Source organism: Fukomys damarensis, unplaced genomic scaffold (assembly GCF_012274545.1).
Source record: "Fukomys damarensis isolate Sample0158 unplaced genomic scaffold, DMR_v1.0_HiC HiC_scaffold_35, whole genome shotgun sequence".
NCBI classification, from domain to species: domain Eukaryota; kingdom Metazoa; phylum Chordata; class Mammalia; order Rodentia; family Bathyergidae; genus Fukomys; species Fukomys damarensis.
In genome coordinates this window covers 459,099-468,528 of record NW_022900947.1, presented here as the reverse complement: position 1 = coordinate 468,528, position 9,430 = coordinate 459,099, and the positions used below count along the sequence as shown (strand labels likewise).

Below are 9,430 nucleotides of genomic sequence, written 5' to 3'. Positions count from 1 at the left end.
TGGCGCTGCCGGCCGCGACCAGAGTGACTTCGTGGGGCAGACTGTGGAGCTGGGCGAGCTGCGCCTGCGGGTGCGGCGAGTCCTGGCAGAGGGTGAGGCCCGCGCCGGGCGAGAGCGTCTGCAGGCCGCAAGGAGGAGGGTTGGCCTAGGTCACCAGTGTCAGGAGGGGTCAGGTCAGAGCTGGGAGGGTCATCAGTGTCAGCATGGATCAGATCACTGTCAGCGGGAGTTAGATCCGGGCTAGTGAGGTTCATCATTGTCAGTGTGGGCCAGATCAGGGCCGAGAGTCATCACTGTGAGTGGGGGTCAAATCAGGGCCGGTGAGGGTCACTGCTGTCAGCAGGAGTCAGGTCACTGTCAGCAGAGATTAAATCAGGGCTAGTGAGGGTCATCATTGTCAGTGTGGGGCAGGTCAGAGCCAGGGAGGGTCACCACTGTCAGGGGTCAGGTCAGGGATGGGAAGAGTTACCACTGCGTGGACCTTGGGTCAGGGCTGGGAGGGTCATCATTATCAATGTGAGTCAGGACCGGGAGGATCAGGGGTCAGGGGTCAGGTTGGGGCCAGGAAGGTCACCACTGTCAGCACGAGTCAAGTAGAGGTGAAGAGGGTCACCACTCTCAGCCTGATCAGGACTGGGAGGGTCGCCACTGCTAGGGTGGGAAATGGTATCCACTGCTGGGGTCAGGCCAGATCAGGGCAAGGAGGGTTTCCACAGCCACGGTGTGCATCAGGTTATGGGAGGGTGTGTCACCATTGGTGGCGATATGGGTCAGAACGGGGCTTGGGCGCTGCAGGAAGGTTGTGGGTCAGGGATTCTGGGGGTGACTGCTGAGTGCAGGTGGGGTCTGCCCAAGGTGGGGCACTGCCTTGCTGGAGGGACACAGTCAGGCCCTGGGTCTGGCTAGAGAGTGATGGTCCTTTAAGGAGATCTGGGTCTGCAGACACCTCCAGACTGCCTCCTGTCTGAAGGCAGAGGCTGTGACAGTGGGTTGGGAAGGCCCAAAAAGGGGCTCAAAAGGCTGAACGTTGGTATTAACAGGTGAGCAGTGCTCTAGAAAAGGGCATATGCATGGTTCTTTATGTCACGTCCGTGGCTGCTGTGCACCAGGGGGTTGGACTGAACTTTTGGATGTCAGGACTGGCTCTCCTAAGTTCTGGGGTCCTCCTCAAGTCAGTGGCTGCCCATAGCGCTGAGGCTGTGGGAATCCTACCATTCTTGGTGAGGGCAGAGGGTGGACAGTGCTGGATCCCATTCTCTTTTTCTCTTCTTACAGCCAGTGGCTATGACCCACATAGAGGCTTGCAAGATGGAGGCAGTCAGTTGTGTGTTCTGGGGTATCTGTTGTCAAATTTGCTTGTGCTTCCTGAGCTTTCCTCACACAGATTGATTATTGGTGTGCATAGAGTTCCCATCGCTAGTTTTTTGTTTTTTTTTTTGCCTTTGTCCCGTGGTGCCCAGTACTGTGTCAGACCTCACCACCTGTAAAGTTTATGGGCGAATAACCCTTGTGTTCCCCTGCCTTGGTGTGGGGAGAGAGATTGAGGCCCTGCTTGGGGCTGCTAGTTCATGGGGCTAGAGGATCTGGCTCAATATCCTGGTGTCCTTATTCTAGAAGGCCCGAAGGGGCATTCTGGCTGAAGCATACTTCCCTCCACTGTGGTCATACGCAGATTTTTCGGTGTGATTTAGTGAGATTTGGCAAGAAAGAGAGAGGGTTCCATAAAGCCGGAAGGTTATGCAGGTCAGGCAGCACCCGGATGCAAAACAAGGAAGTGTGAGCTGTGGCAGTGCAGTGGAACTTGTTTCCCTTGCTGTCTAGGTGAGCCAGGAGAAAAAAATAACCAGGGCAATTATGAACCAGACTTCCTCTTTTGTTAGTTGTTTGGAGCCTTTTTCTTAATTGAAACAGGGCAAGAAATCTGTAATATTTTACATAAACATTTACCAAGCTTCATTACTTCTTAGGGAAGTGTGCTTCCCCAACACCACCATTAGAGGGCGCCTCCATGTTCAGGGTGGGAAGGCAAGGGAGGATTTGGTACCGACCCACAGTCGCAGAGTTGTCAGGCAGGACCCACAGTAGCAGGAGAGGCTCTGTTTGGGGCCAGGATTCCTCCACCTGATGTCAGCAGAGTTTATTTAGATTGATTTCTAAAGCAGATGATTAGGTATCGCAGTGCACTGACATTGTAGCATATCCCCCTTCCAAAGGATGTGCAAGAGTCCCGATCTTGAAGATTTTCATCCATGTTTATCCTGTAATTACAGTTGTACATTTATGTCCATGGCCAGCACCATATAGTTGATATATGTTTAAAGTTTTAAGAAATTGCCAAGATTTCCCAGAGTGGTTGTATCTTTTGACATTTCTACAAGTAGTGTGTATACATTCAGTTGCTCTACCTCCTAAAGGACACTGGGTCTGCTTTTTAAAATTTTAGACATTCTGATAGGTGCTTAGAGTATCTTTTGGCTTAAATTTGTATTTCTCTAGTGGATCGTGATGAAACATGTTACTACATGCTTAAGCACCACTAGTATATCCTTGTTGATGTGTCTATGTTTTTTGCTCATTAAAATTGTTGTTGTCATTGAATTTTGAGATCTCTATATTTTTTGGGTTCAAGTCCTTTATCAAGGTGTGCTTTGCAAACCTGATTAGTGGCTCTTCTTTTTGTTCTCTGACTAGTGTTCTTAAAAGAATGGATCTTTTTAGATATAGTTCATTTATCCTTTTTTTCTAAACGGATGGTCCTGTGCTTATATCTAAGAAGTCTCTGTTCTGGTGATACAGAAATGTAATTGATTTTTTATCTTGTTTTTATATCTTACAACCTTTCTAAATTCATTTATTAGTCACAGTAGTTTTATTTTGAGATTTCACCAGATTGTTCACACAGGAGATCATGTTACCTGCAAATAAGAATGTCCCTGCTTCTTGTGATCAGAATACCTTTCATTTCTTTTCATCTGATTGCACCGCAGTATGACACCAAGTGAGAAGAACACAGCCTTTCTTGGTCTTTGGGGGAGGGCTCACCTTCACTACTAGGTAGGATTTGCTTTTGTCCTTCGTAGATGCTCTCTATTTCAAATTTGGTGACAGTTTAAAATTAAGCAATGTGATTTTCTACTTGGAGAACACTATAAACAGTTTAGCAAAGGCTGGGCATGCTGTGATCCCAGCATTTGGAGGCTGAGGCAAGAGTATCATGAATTCAAGACCACTCCAGACTACATGGTGAGATTTTGTCTCAAGAAAAATGGTTAGTAAATCAAAGCTGAACACTATCTGGTAAGACCTCAGAAGAGCTGCTATTTTCAGAGTACTGGTTTTTCGCTTTGCTGATTCCCCATTTCCCCTCCTTTCTGATCAGCCTGAGGCTATCTTTCCCATCCTGTCAAGTGCACTGGGAGGTAGACTGGGCTGCAGTTCTTTATGGGAACCAAATTCCTGTACACAGCCACAAGTCTGGTGTTTGTTTTATCAAGTAAAGTATTTCTTTTTTTGTTTTTGTTTTTTGAGACAGGGTCTCACTGTGTAGTTCAGGCTGGCCTTGAACTCACTGTATAGACCAGGATGACCTAGAACTCACAGTGATCCTCCTGCCTCAGCCTCCTGACTGCTGGAATTACAGGCATGCGCCACCAAGCCCAACTCTTAGTAAAGGTATCCCTAAGCTTAAACCATAGCACTGAACTGATATATATATATTTTTATTTTCAGGAGGATTTGCATTTGTGTATGAAGCTCAAGATCTGGGAAGTGGCAAAGAGTATGCATTAAAGGTAAGGAGAATTGCTAGACACTGTGGGGAGGGGTTTGGTTTATTTACAGATATCTCTAGGTCTGTTTTTGGAGGTGGGTCCTTGTTCTGCATTTTGTATCTGCTTTACAATTCATCTGTCTGTCTTCTGTCTCTAGCTTGGGTTGAGGACACCTTCAAGGTGTTTCTGTCTGATATGGGGGCTGGTCAGCCCTGGTGGGAGGGTGACAGTGACCTCACCATGGGCTCACAGCCCCTTTGTTCCATGTTTCAGAATTAGGGTCCAGGAACATGGAGTTGAGAACCCGTTCATGTGGGATTTGTGTCCACAGAGCCTGCGCAGATAGGGGTCGCTGTGGGATGGGAGGAGTCTCCATGACCTGGGTGCAGGGTGGGGCAGCTCTGGTGTTTCCCTGAAGCACAGCCGCAGTGGCCTTGCTGTGGGGGATGTGGGTCGCTCTTGGGGAGCTGGTTTGTCCCCATTGTTGGATGCTGAGGGGCCGGGCTTTGGCAGGCCAAGGTGGGTGCCTATGCCTCTGCCTGGCAGCTCCTCTCGCTCTCCTTGTCTGTCTTGTTTTACTCAGGCTCCTATTTTTACTTTGTGTTTTGTCCTTGCCTCATGAGGGTTGTTCAAGGGTCTCTAAGCTTCTGTCAGGTCAGATGTTAAAATGCAGCTAAGCAGGTTCTTTGCTCTCAGATGTAGTGCCTTTTCTTTTCTGGGGTGTTTGTCTAAGATAAGGTGCTGTAAAGGGCAAGGTAAACAGTCTCCAACCTTTCTTGTGTGCTATTCCCTGACAGCGGTTACTGTCCGATGAAGAGGAAAAGAACAGAGCCATCATTCAGGAAGTTTGCTTCTTGGTATCCTTTTCCTGGGCCATCCCTTAGGGAGCCACCAGCCGCCAGAAGCTTCTTTGTGTCATTCTGCACGATGTGTTAAAATTGCCCTTTTGCTTTTGCTAAATTTCTTGAAGACCATTGCCGGTGGAAGGAGTTTTCTTCCTGTTTTGTACTCTCCAGGTCATAGTAAAAGATTCAGACATATTGGGAAGGGGGTGTTGCTGTTCCTACTCCAGAGATCTCCACGCCTGGTGGTGGCTAGTACCTTAGGGAGCACCCTTCCCCACCCAGCTGACAGCCTGGTTAAGGGCTGTGTAGACAGTCATGGTGCTGGCAGGCCTCCATGTGGCCTTTTGCTCAGCACCGGCCACACGGATGTCAGGTCTGTGGGCTCTTCCTTCCTGTCCTCTGCTGCTGCCCATATCCTCCCCAGGTGGGCCCCACATCACTGCTGGCTGGATCTGCTTCTTTTCTGTCTAAGCTTGACCTGCTCAGAGAACGTGCTGGCCACTCAGCTGTGGATATCGTGGACGTGGTACCCCTCCCAGCCTCCCTGCCGTGGCACCCCCTAGCCTTTGCTTGCCTGCACGTCGCTCTCTATGCTGCTTCCTCCTGCACCCTTGGCTTCTCGCGTCTCCACATGGCCATCCTCACTTTTCTGCTCAGCTGAGATGTAAGGCAGTCCAGGTATCATGACTGGTCTCCCGGTGCTGTGTGTGTTCTGAGTGCACAGAATTGTGGACATGTAAATGCACGTTCTCCTTTAACAAGATAACCTGCAGAAAAAACTCTCCGGCCACCCCAACATCGTCCAGTTCTGCTCCGCAGCATCCATAGGAAAAGAGGAATCAGACACGGGGCAGGCAGAGTTCCTGCTGCTCACAGAGCTCTGCAGAGGTAAAGTCCCTCTGGAGCCCAGGATGCTGCTCTGTGGTGTGTTCACCCTGTCATAAACTGCTCTCTGGGTCCTCTCTGAAGGTACTGGTCTCAGCCAAAAGAACAGGCCAGTCATGTGGTGGTCTGAGTCACCTAGAACAGGCTTAGCTGTGTCCCTTTCCAGACTGCAGGCTCTAGGGGAGCAGGGTCACCCTTGTCTTCCCAGTGTCAAGGTGGGCTGGCACAGAAGAGGCAGTCAGTGAACGTGCGGGAAGGAATGGGGACCATGTCCTCTTGGCAAAGAGAGGGACCCTTAGGGGGCATGTGGCCTCCTCAGGGTCAAACCCAAGGAAGCATCCGGACAGGGAGAGGCCAGTGTGCCTTGCAGAGTGCGGTGGTAGCCTCCTTCATTGTCCAGCTCAGCTGCAGAGCATCTGCTAGGTACCAGGGAGCTGCTGGGTCTGAGCTGTCTAAGGACCAGTGGCGCTGTGAGCGAACTCTCTGCTATGGCCGTTGCACAGTGCCTGTTTGCCTGGGCAGTGAGTATAGAGAAAGGAGGCCCAGGAGGAGCAGTGTGGGAGACTGAGGCAGCCCAGCCGTGTGAGCACTGCAGCCCACAGGCCACCAGACAAGCTGTTAAAACAGCCAGCATGGGCAGTGTGGCGGGGCTGGTAGAAGACAGAGGAGGCTGGGGCCTAAGTGGACACCTGGGACAAGGAGTGGAAATCATGGGGCCAGCTTAGCTGGAGGGAGAGGTGTGGAGGCCACATGGGGCCGTGTGTTGAGCGGAGGGAGAGTGGGTGGGCAGATGGTGTGGTCTGTGTGGGGCTGGACCCTTCACTGGCACAGGCAGAGGGTGGGGAAGCGGACTGGGGACACCCAGAGTTGAAGGCCCTGGTGAGAGGATTCTGCTGTGCCCTCACCTGTGCTTTCTCTTTGCTCAGCTGATGACCAGATGGCCCTAGGCCCTGGGGGGCCTGCTGTGTGTTTGTGAGTTCACTGCTGTGGCCAGGACTTTGGTGCCTTAACTCTGCTTGGGGCCCTTGTATGGATTTTTTTTTTTCCCTCAACTTTTTATTGTTTGTTTTGTTTTTGGTTCCGGGGATCAAGCTCAGGACCTTGTGCTTGCAAGGCAGGCGTGGTGCCGCTGAGCTAAATCCCAAGCCCCTCAACTTTTTATTCTGAAGTTTTAAATCTATAGAGAACTTGAAAGAGGCGCTCTGGACACACAGGATGCTCATTTATATCACTGATTTTTCCGTTGTGTTATCCCTTTCTGTGTTCTTGCTGAACCATTTAAAGAGAAGTTGCAGAATATCAAGACCAGAGATCTTTTTTCTCAAGTGTGGCCTGACTGTCCCTAAGGAAAGCTTTGTGATGTGACAGTGTGGCACACTGTTCTGCTGTCTTTAGCTGTCCCCGGTGTCTTTGTCATGCTGCCTCAGCCCCACACAGCCCTCTGCGGCCCCTGTGCTGTGATCAGTGAGACCACCTGTGTCCTTTCTGTTCCGAGTGATACTTGTTGTCTGCTGGCTGCTGTTTGGGGTGCACAGTGTCTAGGAACTGGTTCTGGGCCCTGGGCCATCTGCACAGGTGGAGAAGATGTCAGCCCTGGTTCTGTAGATGCCTCTACTCAGCTTTCACCTGGGGCCTTCCCCTTAGGGGGTGTCTATTGTTATTGTCATTTGCAGTTACAAAAACATGTGCTCAGTGAAAAAAACAGAAGACCTAGAGTTGAATAATACTTATAAACCTGGTGTATTTTTGTTTTGTTTTGTTTTTTGCCTGAGACTGTATCTCATTGTGTAACTAGGCTGCCCTGTAACTAGCTATGTAGCCCAGGTTGGCCATTAACTTGCAGTCTTCCTGCCTCAGCTTCTCAGATAGCTAGAATTACAAGATGTACTGACCTCTACACCTGGCTCGGGGTTTACTACATGTACTTACTTTTAAACATTCTTTTTAAAATCAAGCATCTCTTGATGCCAATAGAGCATGTCGCTTACACTCGAGGACATTTTCCCAGACTGGCAGTGGATGCCAGAACCTAGGGACAGGTCAGAGCCTCTGATAGGAGCGTCATGACTGTGGCCGCTGCTCTGATAACCAGGATGGATCCTGAGTCCCTAAGCACCCACCCAGCGAAGATAGGCTGGGCCGTGGGTTACCCCTCAGGGCACTGTGAGGTTCCATCATACACTTGAGGTGGCGCACAACGTAAATGCTGTCAGTCAACTTTGGAGGGTCCCACTCAATGTCTTTGGACCACAGTTGACTGTGGACCTTGGGTGAGGGGTGGCCTGCTCACCTCACCACGCTCAAGAGGCTGGGGTTCCCTCGGCTGGGACATTGCTGGTGATCCCGGGTGCATTGTTGGAGCTGCTGGGTCTGGCTGAGTCTCACACTGCATGGTGGAACAGATGTGGTCAGGGTGTGATCCTTCCTGCCCCACACACTTTGGCTCCTGTGGGTTGAGGCCAGGTGAGGTCCCTACCATCTAGCGTTTTCCCAGGTGCTGTTCAAAACGCCCTCCCCACATCATTTGGGAAAGTCAGAATTGTTTGCACTGACTTTCCAGCTCTGGGGATCCTGGTCCTGGAGGGTTAGAGCTGAAGCTGTTGAGAACAGGGTCCGGTGCTGTGGCACTCCCCGAGGTGGAACAGTAAAGGGTGTGGCAGGTGTAGGCTCAGGTGCTGCCCCTGGCTGGTGCTGTGGAAAGCAGAGGGTCCAGCTGCCTGGCTCTCCCCTCCAAGTGAGGCCATGCTTCCCCTCAGGGTGACTTAGAGTCCTCACGAAGTTCATTGTCTGCAGGGCTGTGGAGGGTGCATCCCAGGCCGCTTTGCAGGGACTGGCCAGTGGGGCCAGAGTGGAGGTGCAGGATGCTAAAGAGGTGGAGGACGGAGGGACTGCTGTGCAACAGCTGTTCAAGCTTAGGAGGCCTTGCGGCAAGGCTCCTGAAGCAGAGCCACTGGCTGGGAGGCTGGTAGCACTGTCTTCCTCCACTGCAGGAGGCCCTGAGGAGAAGGGAGAGCTCTTTGGCCATTCCTACAATCACAAGTGGAGTTTTACTTCTCTCTGTTTTGTAGCATGGGGATGGAACTCAGGGCCTCTTATGTGCTAGGCAAGCACTCTACCACTGAGTTTATTCCTCAGCCCCAACATTTTTATTTTTTTTACAAAAAATTCTAAATTCTGCCCAAGAATTAGCCACTGAACGTAGCCAGGATCACCACCTGTGTTCTGCCCACAGGCCTGGCCCTTCTTCCCTGGGCCCACCTGACTCTTCCTGAGTCCCTGTTCCTCCCAAAGCCTCAGTCCCTTAAGGTTGGTACAGAGACTGTGGGGCAGATGTGGCTGAGGTAGGACAATGTTCAGTTCAGCCAAGGTTGAAAGCCAGGGTGGCCTGGCTGGCAGGGCCTGAGGCCATTCTGGGCTAGGAGATGGGAGGGCATCCAGACTTGGTCTGGAATCCCTGTGTGGGCGTACACCTGGGGCTCCTGCTTGAAAGTTGCGTTACTAGAAAGCCTCACTCTGAGCTGCAAGAGATCAGACACATAAGCCTATGTTCCCTTTCTTCTAGAAGTTGCAGAGTCCCGGAGGTTACTACTGATGCTGCCCCTGGGGCACTAGCATCCAGACTCTGGTACTTCTTGAAGCTGCTGCTGGCCCTGCTGTGTGCAGGCTCTGGGGTCCCTGCACTGTCCAGGTGAAACTGACAGGCTTAGAAACCTGAGCTGCCAGCAGAGAAAGGGGTGCATGTTCAGATGAGGTGGGCAGTGAAGCCCCTGGAAGTGAGTATGAGGTGTGGGGCCAGCACACTTGGGAGCAGGGAGGAGATGCAGTCACCAGAGTTGGTGGCCCTGATCTGTTGGCTGAGGGCCTGTTTGTGGGCTGTGGCTGTGGTGTGGCCTTGGCTTTGGCTGTGGTGTCAAGTGGGCTTGGAGTGTT

At 51.3% G+C, this 9,430-nt stretch overlaps 1 protein-coding gene across 1 annotated transcript in view; it reads left to right on the top strand.

The window, feature by feature from the left end:
* Positions 1–6: 6 nt before the first annotated feature.
* Positions 7–9,430, top strand: part of Gak (cyclin G associated kinase) — a 42,789-nt gene continuing 33,365 nt past the window's right edge. Inside the window, exons 1-4 of the mRNA XM_010641650.1 lie at positions 7–92; positions 3,730–3,791; positions 4,568–4,627; positions 5,389–5,503. The gene's annotated coding sequence lies outside the window, so the exon portion shown is untranslated. The remainder of the gene's footprint in view (positions 93–3,729; positions 3,792–4,567; positions 4,628–5,388; positions 5,504–9,430) is intronic.